This window comes from Cajanus cajan, chromosome 4 (assembly GCF_000230855.2).
Source record: "Cajanus cajan strain Asha chromosome 4, NIPB_CcT2T_4, whole genome shotgun sequence".
Classification (NCBI taxonomy): Eukaryota; Viridiplantae; Streptophyta; class Magnoliopsida; order Fabales; family Fabaceae; genus Cajanus; species Cajanus cajan.
In genome coordinates, this window is record NC_138520.1 from 58675410 (window position 1) to 58690007 (window position 14598).

A 14598-nucleotide genomic window follows, 5' to 3' on the forward strand; every position below is an offset into this window, starting at 1 on the left:
TTTATATATTAGAAATATTTTAATGTAATATAATATTAAAGTTTTAATTATAATAAAATGGTTTTACATAATATTCAATAACTAATGTATAATATGCGATTTTTTTATATTGTATATACAAATATAATTTTTTTTACAACAAATAAAGAAAAATAAAAATACGAAAATAGAACAATTAATATAATAAGAAGAAATAAAAAAATTAACATAGTTGAATATGTATAAAATAACATTTTTTTACACCAATGTATAAAACAAACTTGTAAATATACGATAAAATAAAAGTTTTAGACACAAATTTTTTAACATCAAGGGAAGTACATAAACAATATAGAAATTAAGAAACGAAAATAAGGTCACGAATAAAAGTATCGAACATAGTAAAAGGTAGAACTACATAAACATGAAAAAATAGTCGATGTTCTGTTCTCAGCCCTACAAGTTTATCAGCTGCACACTTTTTTAAAAAACTACTTATTAATAGTAAAATTTTATTTAAAATTATAAAATTTAGATGTCTCGTTTCTTATTTAGTGTGATTTTGTAATTTTAATAACTTTTAATCGACCATAAAAAATGAGTTAAAAATATATTATTAAATAATCATGTAACTTATCCATACTTAGATTCAGGAGTTACATATTTCGATTCACATTACAGTTTTTTTTTTTATACTAACTATTAAATATGATTGCGCAATAAGTTGATGTTTTAAAATGAATTATGTTGAAATTAGCGACCTAATTTAATATTATGTTAAAAAATATTTTTTTAATCTCTATATTTTTATTTATTTAACCTTTTATTTTTTATAATTTAAATTAGACATTTTTGGTCCTTATATTTATTTATATCAATAAGTTTTAATTTCTGTATAAAATTTAAAATATATCATTTTAACTTTTATACATACCTTTTTTTAATCTTTTTCAATTTTTATTGTTAATTCTTTTATAACATCATCTCTTTTGTGTTAATATGATAGAGGTTTTTAATTTTGTAAGGGTAAAAATATGTATTTCAATAATGGGCATCGAAGGTGAGGATAAAAAAAAAGTGTCAAAGCTAAGTCTAACAAAAGCAAATTCAATATTAAAACCACAAAGTTGAATATACCTCTATTAGGTCAATATAAAAAAGACAGTGTTAAAAAAACGAATAACAACATTAGCTAAAAAGATTAAAAAAATTATATGTATAAGAATTAAAAAGATCTATCTTAAATTATAGAGACTAAAAAAATTAAAAAGATAAGTATATGAACTAAACATGTCTATTTTAAATTATAAAGACAAAAATGTAAAGTAAGTAAAATTATATACATACTATAAAAGTATTTTAACCTTTATTTATTTATTTATTTATTATCAATGAGTATCAACACAAGGACTCATCTTTTTTAGAGATTAACAAGTACTTAATAGGCAGACATCTCTTTCCGGCTTGCATTTCCTGATACATAAGAATCTAAATTTAAAGCTGAGCCACTTGATTATGTAACTATTTGAGAGCACACTTTTATAAAAACACAAAGCAACTGATAAAGAATTTTTCTATCCTATGTTTTCATGCAAAGCAAAACCATGACACACATGCTACCATCATAATATAATCGTCACTATCAACATCACCATCTCTACTATCATCACATTACTGTAGCCATCACCATCACCATTACACTTTTCTACTCTGAAGGATTATAAATAAATATTTTAAAAAAACCAATTAAATTAAATAGATATTATAAGATAATTAATCATCACTTTAAAGCAAGAGGATTGACAATTCTTTTAAAATAAAAAATATTTAATAAAAGGTAACCAAATAATGTATAAATTCAAAAACAAGGCACAAATCATTTATTTACACAAACTTCCAACTTAAAACATAAAATGACATAAAAATGGAATAAACGCTATTTGTAACTAAGGAATGCATAAATCTCTCTAATTGCGATGTAACACCATCAAAGCAAGATCACGAAACAACCGTCAAAGCACTAGACTTCACCTTTATCAAACTCATTATGACACCCTCTACCCCAACATACATATAGAAAAATTATAAAAAATAAAATAAAATTCTTCATCATTAATAACCAAATCTCCAACCACATAAGGTAAAGAGTTCACATTCATAAACTTAATCCAAATAACATGTCAGGGAAATTACAAGAAAATAAAACTGAGTTTTCAAATAGTTTAATGGAAATAGCATCCTGAACTAAGCCTAGCTATGCCCCGATGTCACATATCCTATCAGAGCATGCCCAACTGAAGCCTAAGCCTCATCACCAACATCCTCATGCTGATAATCACCTGCAACACAATTTAAACACAAACAAAGAACAACAAGGGAGTGAGAAACATCTCAGTCGGTTCCAGATGTAGAAATAACAGTTAGGTAACACACACATAAATCATACATACACAGTCATTCATTATGCAAGGATGTCATGGACTCGACTCATAAATATATATGCATGTGGCGCTAGTCACGTATCTCATGATCACATTTATCATCATATTATCTCATCATATCATCATGTTACATCGTGGGTGACCCTAAGGTATACCTTGTTAGCATGTTACATCACCAGTGATCCTAAGGTACACCTTGTTAGCATGTTACGTCGTGGGTGACCCTAAGGTGCAACTTGTTAGCATGTTACATCAATAGTGGTCCTAAGCTACACCTTGTTAGCTTGTTACATCACCAGTGACCCTAAGGTACACCTTGTTAGCATGTTATGTCGTGAGTGACCCTAAGGTACACCTTGTTAGCATGTTACATCACCAGTGACCCTGAGATACACCTTGTTAGCATGTTACATCACCAGTGACCCTAAGGTACACCTTGTTAGCTCATATATGCACATGATGCATGTCACGCGTTGACAAACTCATGGACTCATCACTTCACTTGTCATGGAATTTCATGTCTTATCACATTTCACATTCTCATGGTCATAACTTATCTCATCTCATCACATTTCACATCCCCATAGTCATAAAGTTCACATTAGCACATTCTCATTCACATCATGTCTCATGTCATTTGTTCATATTGCACACAGTCTTATTCATAATTTTTCCTTATAGGGTTTCGCACAGGAACCCACAGAGCGTTATAATTCATATCAAAACATATTTTCAAAATCAATCTCATATTCATACATCACATCCAATAAGGAACACAACAAAAGAATCAGAAAGCAAAATAGAAAATATTCCTATTTTGCTTGTTTCTCCTAGGGTTTCCCGAAGGAACCCATAGAGTACTCTAATACATATCAAAACATGATCATTATCAAAATCAATCACATATATACACATCACATCTAACAAGAAGCCCAACAGAACAATAAGGAGGCAAAACAGAAAACGTTCATATGTTGCCTGTTCCTAGAAGTATGCATGCAGGAAAGGGATTGGGGGCCAATCCTACTACCCAACAATTTTTCCACACCCGCGAGTGAGGTTTCTCACTCCCTCCTTACCTGGATAAGTAGAAGATGAAGCTAGAGCGAAATCTGGTCGATCTCCTTCTCCTGGTTATCCTTGGTCTCTAGAGAGTGTGTCTAGAAACACTGCCAAAGTGCTCTATTTATAGATTTCAGGAGTGGCCAGAACGGCCAGTTTCAAATCTGGAATGACCCATTCTGGATCCTTTCATCATATGTTAAATTCTCATCTGGAACGGCCCGTTCTAAAACCAGAACAACCCGTTCTGAAGTTGCACTTTAACTCACAACGGCCATGTTTGGAACGTCCCGTTCTAAATCCAGAACGACCCGTTCTCAACTAGGATTACAAGCCTTTTGGGTGGTTTGGAACGCCCCATTCCCATCTAGAATTTGTAGGCCATTTTAGTAGTTTAGAACGGCCTGTTCCAATTTGTGAACGGGCCATTCTGGGCTACTAAATCACGCTTGTTTTAGTAGTTTGGAACGGCCCCTTCTGGCTACTAACTCACACTAAAAATCACTAAATTACCCTCATCAAAAAGCATGAAAACTGGGGTGTTACACTCATCTTTTTGTACATGGTCTACTCTTGCAATGACAATCAGCACAAGCAAAACACAACAACAAACATAGGGAGTAAGAATATATTTCATCCATGTACAACACATATAAGGCATAAGGATAGTACTAAAAGTACATACTTCATACTTAAACCTCATACATACACCTATATTCATCTCCAATATCCAAGGAAATAATCATCTCAATAACAATAATCCTTCTACATGGATATGGTATCAATCTCCTCATCATTGCCAACTTAAGGCAGCCTAGGACTCATGGACTAGTTCACCACATATTGGATGACCCTCTCAATCCACTCTTAACTAGGGGATATCTACCAAAATCCAATTGAAGCATTATAGTCGACCATGGTTACCTCACACCCTCCATTAGAGGCTCCTTATCATAACACTATCAAGGTCTAAGTAGATGACTATAGAGATCCTCGTACATAGATTCAAACTACCTTTCCAAAAAGGTTTGAATGCATGGAATCCATACATAACAATGCCACATTACAACAAATACAATGACCACTTGGTGATTTTATTGCTAGACTGAATAGTCTAAACTTCTCTACAACAAATAAAGCTTTACTTGGATTTCATCATTTTCATTTGTAGCTTAGTCTTACACATCTCATCTTATCATCACCATCATCATCATTTCATACATCATACTATCACATACATCATCATCATAACATCATCTCACATCATAACATTGTATATTACCATTATTCAAACTCTCATCGTCATCAATGATTATCATCTCACATATTTTCATTCGCCAACATGTCAAATATTACACACAATATTCTAAATTCAAACATCAACATTATATATCATATCATTTACAACCACCTCATACCACATAGAGGCAATTAAAGAATAAAACAACTCACCAGTATAACTCACAGAATTATCTCTTATAATCTTAAGCTTTTATGACGTTATGTGGCCTAAACCTGATATTTACAATTGTACCTATGTTATCAAGTTAATCTTAATTTGATTAAAAAATTGAGATAATTATCTAAAACTTCTATGTTGACCTCAAGTGTTTATTTTACCATCTACTACTTTTAAAAATTAAAAAATTGTAGTATTTAGGCCTAATTATGACAACTTGACCTTTACTCACTAATTTGATCATAATATATGTTCTATACCTCATTTTTGATGATTTCAATTGTAACACCCCGATTTTCACAAATTATATGAAGGCTCAAGGCCCAAATAATGGTGATTTAGTAGCCTAGTATAGGTCGTTCCCAAACTGGAATGGGCTGTTCAAAACTACTAAAAAGGCCCATAAACCCTAGTTGGGGACGGGCCGTTCCCAAATTCGAATGGGTCGTTCCAACCCAGGCTGTTATGAGTGAAATTCGAACCCAGAATGGGTCGTTCCACTTTGGGAACGGGCCATTCCAAACATGGCCATTATGAGTTAAACTCAACCCGAGAACGGGCCGTTCTGGCTTAAGAAAAGGTCATTCTAGATATGAATTTTACACATGACGAATGAGTCCAGAACGACCCGTTCTAGATCTGAAACGGGCCGTTGTGGCCACTCTTGACATCTGTAAATAGCATGCTCTGGCACTCCCAAAAGCATATTTTTCACTTCTGACTTCTTTTTCTTTTACACTCTCTAAAGACCAAGGGGAACCTAGAGGAGGAGACCAGCAAGATCCTGCTTTAGTTTCATCTCCTACTTATCGAGGTAAAAGGGGAGTGAGAAACCTCGCTCTATGTGTGGGAATGTATGTTGGGTAGTGGGATTGGCCCCCAATCCTATGTTTGTTATATGCTCATGTATGAGGGGTTTTTCCTAATTGTATCTGTTTCATCTCTGTTTCTCCCTGAATGTTCTAATTGATGTAATTAGTATGTATGTATGTATGAGTAGTGTTTGTGTTTGGATTATAATTGCAGACTTTGGTGTTCCTATGGGTTCCTATGGGAAACCCTAAGGGAATGCATTGGTGATTGTAATAGGAGATTGTTTGAAGAGGCAATTATATGAGTAAATTGTATTGTTTTAAATGTTTATTGTATGAATTAGAGTGCTCTGTGGGTTCTTGAGAAACCCTATGACAAACAGGAAAAATATGAATATTTTTTGTTTTGCTTTCTGATTGTTCTGTTATGTTCCTTGTTGGGTGAAATGTACGAATATGTGTTTAATTTCGCAAAAAAAACACGTTTTGATATGAATAAAAGTACTATGTGGAGACTATGTGAATATGATGAGATAATGTAAAAGTGAATATGAGACATGAGATATGAGGATAAGTGATAATGAGACATGATAATGTTATATGATAATGAGACATGATAATGTTATATGATAATGAGACATGATAATGTTATATGATAATGAGACATGATAATGTTATATGATAATGAGACATGATAATGTGATATGAGTTTGCATAGAGTCTTGATTTACATGCATCATTTGCCTAAATTTTTTTAAGGGTACGATATGGAATACACCGCTAGGGAAGGCCCCTTTGTGTAAAAGCTTGGGGATTAGTCCTTGAGGATAGCTTCATTTGGAAGTCCCAGTCTCGCCCATTGTGTGCATGGGATGTATCTTGCGTAGGCTTAGCTATCCCGACTAAACCCAGGTAGTATGTCCTTCTAGTGAGAGTGCGTAGAGGGTGTGACTCGGCATGTACTCCTAGACTACTCTCATGTATTGCTAGTGGCAATACACCATATGATATGTGTTATTGGTGCCACATGCATGATATTATGTAGTCCGTGTCCATTGCATGTGCATTTTAATGTTATATATTAAAGTGGTTTTTTAATGTCTTTGATGAGTGGAATGATTGTTGTTAATCTATCTATGCTATGTACATATATACATGTTTGTTTTTGTTTGGCTATCCGGTGTGTATTCCTACATCGTGAGCCAGAATGAAATATTTCTCACTCCCTTTTCTTTTGTGTTATTTTCCTTTGATTGTTATACAGGTAATTATCAGCATGAGGCCGATGATGTTGGTGAATAAGCTTAGGCTTCAATGTTGAGCTTTGCACTGATAGGACATGTGACATCGGGGCATAGATAAGATTAGATTAGGATGTTGTTCTTATTATTTTGGAAACTTTGGCATTATATCTTTGCAATTTCCGTTGATTAAGTTATTTGTTTAAGTCATGGATGTGTTATTCAAATTTTATTATTTATGTGTTATGGTATGCGGGGTAGAGGGTGTCACATCAGTGTCATCGAAAAGCTAACGTCCAAGGCTACATTTCTTATAAAGACATAAAAAGGTAATTCATATTTTAAAAGGATGCACAAGCGTGCACAAATTAAGCATAGGTGTGCTTTACTAAAATCAAGCATGCACGAGCATGGTTCATTAAGCAAAAGTGTGGTTATTCCCTCAAATTTGGCCACGCACAAGTGTGCTTTCTTAAGCATAGTTGTGGTGCTTCCTGCACTGGCATGTTCCCTTAACCATGGTCATGCTTATCAGTCTAGAGTCATATAATTGCATCAAACTCAACTAATTCCCACACAATTATTACCCTCTTCTTCTCTATCTTGCATCATGAAATTATCGATTTGATACTAATATAATCATTTCAAAATTAAACATCATATTGCAATAAGTTTTAGAGTTTAAACAAATCACACCAGAACCCTAAATCATACATATAACCTTAACCCTCAAACAATTAAATTTCACACATGATCAATTTGGCCAAAAATTCATATTATAGGTGTTAACTAAAATCCAACCAACAACTTAAAAGGCTTAGGGACTATCTTACTACCCATTCCCTCATATGTGCTCATAAATGAGACATTCTCTCCCTTTTACATAGAGTGACAATCTTCGTAGCACTCCCACTAGGTTTTCCTTTATTGTTGCTCTTAGGATTTAGAACAAATGCACATGAATGACCTACCCCTTATTTTTTCTTGTTTTTAAATAAGCTTTCAGATTGGACTTAAGAGTCCAACCCAAACCTCCTTTTTTCACTACAACCCCCTTTTAGTTTATTTTAGTTAATAAAATATTTTAATTATATTAATAATCCAATTAATTTAATTAATTAAGTTAGAAAATATAATTATTTTATTAAACACTTGTTTTTATTTTATTTATGATTAAATTAACGTAATATTTTTATTGTAGTAAAATATTCTTTTTAACTCAAGAATGTTAGATTACCACCTATCCCATAAGAACAATTTGATGGAAAACTTGTATAAAAAACATTTATGAAAAATCATGTTTCCTAGGAATGTTATTTTTTAGATGATATATCAAATGTGAGAAGCTAACATTCTCAACTTCAGATTTTTGACAAAGTAAAAGCAGATAGTGTACAAACCATCGCCTATATTTTGTGAAAATGATTATGAATTTTCTATCTTTAGAAAACCCTTATATGTGTTCTCTATTCTTAGTTAATTTTGATCTCAACTCTAATAACCCTAAACAACTTAATTTTTAACTTGATATATTACATCGGTTATTTCATTACCAAAGTTGTATAACACACATTATAAGTGGTTAAAAGTTATAACATAAATTAACACCTAAACTTTTAACCAATGTATAGTATGGAACTTTTGACAGGAGTTCTTGTTAACTCAGTTTCAAATTAAGGTAAGTTGTAGTTCATAAATGTTTTATTTGAATTTGATACATGTTTAGCATATACAAGTGCTCATTTGAAACAACAACACTGGACTTCCTCGAGATGAATTATCTCGCATGAACCTCCTTTCTCAAAACCTTTTTTACGACAACTGTCTGGGCATGCCCACGGATCAACTTGTGCGCATTCGTCTGATCCTTTTTGGCATATTTGTTTTTCTCCTTCTCCTACATATTCAACATAGTTAAATAAATAAATAAAAACATATCTTTGGTTTTTTTTTTTTTTTTGCAAAAATCATTCTTTAGATATACATTATTCATGAGATCTATTTATCTGAATGACATCTATCTTTATAATTTAAAAAGAAAGTTATAATTTTTTAGAGAAAAAAAAAACTTGTTTAATCATATCTAACGACTGAAAACCATGTTTACCCGATCAAAAATAGATATGCAACTTAACTATTTTCTTTTTACCTGAATCCAAAAGCAATGCGATGCATAATAGTCCCAAAAGGAAAATTTGATTGGTGCGGGAAGCCATTTTGCAATTTTCACCTCCTGTACTTTTGAGAAGATTGATATGGGAATATTTTGAATTTTTATCAATTGTTGTAAGGATATATATACCTGTTAAAATTAAATAAAATTAATTAATTATTTAAATATACCATTTAATATATTGAATACTTTTAACATTTTCTTAATTCTTTTTATTTTTGACCAAGATTTAATATACTGAATAATGTTAACCACTTAAAGTTTTCTTAATTTTTTTTTAATAGGCAACAATGTTTTAAAATCAATAACAAATATTTAACAAATAAAATTATTTATTAAAATACAACATATAATACATTGAATATTTCAATATTTTAATGTTTTCTTAACACTTTTTATTTTTTAAATAGTCAATAAATGTTTTAAAAACATTTGTTAATGTTTATCATATATTAATAAAATATTTCAATTGAAAGCATGTCATTATTTTCTAGAATGATTTGACCGAGTGATATTAACTTTATATAAATACATTATTAATATAATAATAATAATAATAATAATAATAATAATAATTTGTGTTAATGTATTTAATACTTATTTTTATAAACCACTAATAAGTAATTTTTTTGGTGTGTACCAAAATAAAATGATTCTTTTTTTTGTGATCGTGAACAATGAACACAAAATTTACAATCTCAAGTAAATTGTTCAAATTTCACAATTAATTGTAAATTATCCAAATTTCACAATCACTAAAAGGAAAATTCACTTTTGGTAGTTTTGGTAGTTATTAATATGTCCTTTAGTGATCTTAAAGTATATCTAATTAATAGTGATTGTGATTTGATGGTGTGATGTATCTTATTAATAAGCAATATGATGTTTATTAACATCTTTTTATTGGAATGTAATAATATAAAATATTATTTAAAAATTAGTAGCAATTCTTAAATAAGTTTTGTTGTTTATGAATTAAAAAATAATATTTTTTGGTTTTGATTCTTTCAACAAACAATAGAGAACACAATCTCACAGATAAAAAAAGTACTTGAGTCATCAATCTTTCAACACCCATGAATATAGAAAATTAGTTATCCATCATCGTTATATATTTTTCATGAATGTAATTTCTTTACTTTTATTATTTAATATTTTATATATGCACTAAATTAATTATGTAATTTTTTTATTAGTTAAAATATTATTTATTATATTTAATTAAATTAATATTGAATTATAATATTTAATTTAATTTTTTAAGTTGTAAAACATGAAGTGTATATAAAAAATTATAAAAGTGTGGGTTACTTATAAGATCTCACTATCAGAGTCAAATTTGTAAAAATATAGTATAAATTCCTTATGAATGATGTGACAAAACGAATCGTATTTAAAATAAAAAAGAACCGTAATAAATTACTTATAAGAACTACAATAGAAGAATCTCTAAACAACTGTTTATGGTGGAATTAGTTTTTATGAGTTCTTTTTATTTAGACTAGCACAGAAATATTTCAATTTAGGTATTTATTGCTTTGAATTTTGCAGAAATGAGAAAAGAAGGAGCAGAAAGATTAATAATTACTTGTTTCTAAGACTTCCTCGATAATTAACAAGTAGCAATTTCCACACATGTAAATACTCAGATGAACAGAATGAACAATATATATGTTTGCAATACAGATCATGGTTCCATGTATTTAACATTCAAACGTTACAAGATGAAAGTCTAAAGCTATAAGTAAAAGAAGACCTACACTAATCCTAATCCTAAAAAGAGAACAGAAATGTGGCCGAGAAGTAATCATACCCAAAGATAATTCCTCGCGCAGAAGCCATGTGTGCAGGCAGAGAATGCTTGAAGGTTAAAGTTGAAGTATGAGTTTTCCGACCTCGTTCAAGACTGAAATTGATGTATTTATAGAGTTCTTCAAGGGCAGTTTTTCTTTACGTGTAAGCATCGTGGGTGTGCAACCGCTTCCCATATTATACACGTGTTTATAACTTCCACCACCAACTCCTGATAACTGTCGTTCCCACGTGTTTTATTCTTGAATTTTAATAACCGCTCTAGCGCGCCATCTTCGAGCACTTTTAACTGTTTCTAAAGAAATCACTTTATCTGGCATTCTACAGCAATTTCCACCTATTCGAGCACCTCTGGATTCGACTTGGCTCCTTGATTCAAGTACACCTCGAGTACAGATGACTTAAGTATTTGATACCTTGAACCTCATGAATGTGCCCCATTTCAAGTTGTTTGCTTTTTTTCTGAGTCATCACAGATCTTCGAGTAAGCCTAACAGATGCCCCCCTAGGAATTCAATCTTGATATTCATTTTAGAAAGATTCGAGTTCCTATCTAGGCATATTCCCTCTCGATGAAACCTTATTTTGCCTGGTACTCAAATTTGCATTTAATTCACATGACCGTTGAGGCGACATTAATGGCATATACGGCGCGTGTTTCTGTTTTTTTTACTGTTACCAAAATATTTTGGCGACTGTTACAATCATTAAATTTTGAATTCATTTAGTAGGCCCATTTTACTTCAAACCCATTAACCCGTTAACCCTCTTCTCTCTTTTTACCCTAGAGTTAAAACTACTTTCACTGTTTATTCCCTTCGCGCTCAAGTCTCCTTGCTTTCTCTTCTGTTACCTTAACTATCATGGCCTCCTCTGCTGCTTCAACCTCTGCCGCCGTAGCTTCAACTGTGTCTCCTACTACTGATGCTGCGTCATCTCCAGTCTTGTCCACGATTATGGCTACTTCTGCTATGACCACCATGGCTACTGCAACTTCTACTCAAGCAGGATCTTTGTTGATGGCTAACGCACAAGTACACACTATCCCGGAGGGCAGTGAGACCATTGTGCCCATTCCCGGCATGGAAGAAGCCAGCCTCAAGATTTTCAATTCTCAGGTACTCCTTCCCTTCTCTCTTGAGAATGGTAGTATGCATGCTTTCCTAGGGCCGTTCATGGGTCAAAACAAGAAAAAATTTGGTAACACTTTACTTCCTGAGGATTCCTCTACTTTGCCTTTCATCCATTCGCCCTCAATAGATCTTTCTTTGTTTAAAGATACAACTAAGATTTTTAGAGCCTTTCCACCCACCAAAGATAGACATCTCCAATGGTTATTGCGCGTGGAAAATGCCATGAGTTCTTCTTGGGTCGAAACGGGTATTTTGGAATTTATCCAGCTTGCGAAGTTCGATTTACATCTTTTCGACCCTCAGATGCTCCTTTCTGCGATTTTCTTCTAGAACAGAGAAACGAGGGCTTTCGAGTTTCCTTGTGGGTTTGTTTGCCCCACTCTATTGGATATTGCTGCTATAACTGGTTTGTCCCCGTTAGGAGATAGATTTTATCCTGATGTTTTTGAAGATGAAATTTCGATCAAAGATCTTTCTATTACCTGGGACAAGAAAACCTACCTAGCTTTTATAAACGCACACGTAGGACAACCTGGGACCCCTGTTTCACCTTCCGAACACATTGCCTTTTTACTATATTGGTTATCTGCCTGTGTCTTTTGCACGCCCTCTCTTCAAGTGCCAAAGTATTATTATGCTCTTGATCAGGCTTTACATCTGAAGAAAAAGGTTTGTCTAAGTAAATTATTATTGGCTTCCTTGTACTCCTGCCTCGACGAAGCTTCAGAAAGCTTATTTCGTGAATCGGGTCCTCGAAATCTCTCTAGTCCACTATGGTTGCTTCAGTTATGGCTCAATGCTATCTTTGAGAGAAAGCTTTCTCTTTCTTCGATCTTCAATTCTCCTTGTGAACTCGAAGGAGCTCGACTGACAACTTTGACCCCTCGAAAACGTTCTGTAGATAATTTTGGAACCTATGTAAACGCCATTCTTAGCTTCAAAGAATTTAGTGAAGATTTAGCTCCTTTTATTCGACCTACTCTAATAGGTCCCTCCTGGCTTCGACAGAACAACCAAGTTGGGAATATTGCCTCAGATATGATAGACATTTGGCTTGGATTCTTGTCATGGGACTTGATTTTTTCTGGTATGAGGCAAAAAGATGTTCGAGTTTACCCTTACCACCCTCAACTATTTGCTCGACAATTCGGGCTATGCCAAATGAAACCTCTCCCTCTTCGTCGAAAAGAAGGCATCGATGCTGATATCTGTGTCAAAACTGGGAACTATGAAGAAATTTTAAAGTTTATTTTGCGTCCCGACAAAGAACTCACGCTCACCCCATGCAGTTTCTCACCCTCTTTCTTAGTTTCTCGATGCTACCTTCGATGGTGGTGTCAGTACTGCACTGATAAACTTCTCTCTTTCGATGTGTTTTTGAAGAAGCTGATCAATTCTCCTCTCTCTTCTTCGTAGGGGCCCAAGCAATCAGGTACTTTCAAGAATCAACTTATAATTTATCAATTTGAAAATTTTTTTAAGGTTTGTTATCGACCTGACAATGTGCACCGAACCATCTTTGACGCTTCGGTATCCTTATCGAAAATGGTACAACAGAATATCCGCGCGAAAAAGGTAGTAAACCCTCAAGGTAAAACTGATTTCGAAAATTTTTGTCCAAAGCACATACCTCCCCTTCCAAATGCTCTTTTTGGTCTAGTTAAACATTTATCTCACCCTCCTTGGGTGAAGACACTCGACCCGTTTTACCTTGAGCGCAAAGAGGTTCCTGTAAAGAATCGGGTTACTTACGCGAGATGTTTTGTGTATGATTTTCCCCGAAGAAAATGGTGGCCATTATGTTGGGTCAATAACGTTAACCCTCCTCCTGGTAAATGTCTTTTCGCTTATCCCTTCTTCGAGTTTGTCTTAACTGGTCTCATCTCTTTTCTCGAATTTTGCAGCTGCCATACCTCAGCGTGTCCCACAACATGCTGAGCAAACTCCCGACTAGGAAAGTGAGGATGATGAAGACAAGGAGTCTTCTAAGAAAGGCCGAAAGAGAAAGACTGCTGCTGAGAAGGTTTCTCTTCGCTCTAAGGTACATTTCTTTTCGACTTTTCTTTTCTTAAACTCGAAGTATTTTATTTTACGCTCTTTTATCCTTGATTCTTTCCTCGCAGAGCCTTGAGACTTCGAAAAAGCAAAAAGTAGGTTCAGAAAACACTAAAACTGTAAGTGAATTACCAAAATATCAAAGTTATCTTCTTATTCGTAATTCATAACCAATTCATTATCTTCATTGTCAGGTCTCCACTACGAAAAAGCATGACAAAGGGAAAGGAAAGATGGTCATTTCCTTTTCCAAGAAACCTCCAAAACCTTCTGGCGAGAAACTCCTCAAGGATGCCATGAAGTCTGTCCCCAAGGTATGTCGAACTTTTCTTTAATCTAGTACTTCCCTTGTGCTTTCTTCTAGCACACTATCTTAATAGGATGTTGAGGTCATCCAATTAGACTCCTCTAGAGAAATATCTCGAGAGGTG

General features: G+C 33.1%; 1 long non-coding RNA gene across 1 annotated transcript; it reads right to left on the reverse strand.

Moving 5' to 3' along the window:
* Positions 1–8667: 8667 nt before the first annotated feature.
* Positions 8668–9246, reverse strand: LOC145957081 (uncharacterized). Its single transcript, XR_014433501.1, has 2 exons — positions 9144–9246; positions 8668–8891 (listed from the first exon to the last, which is right to left on the reverse strand). It is a non-coding gene; the product is annotated as an uncharacterized LOC145957081 (long non-coding RNA).
* Positions 9247–14598: the final 5352 nt, after the last annotated feature.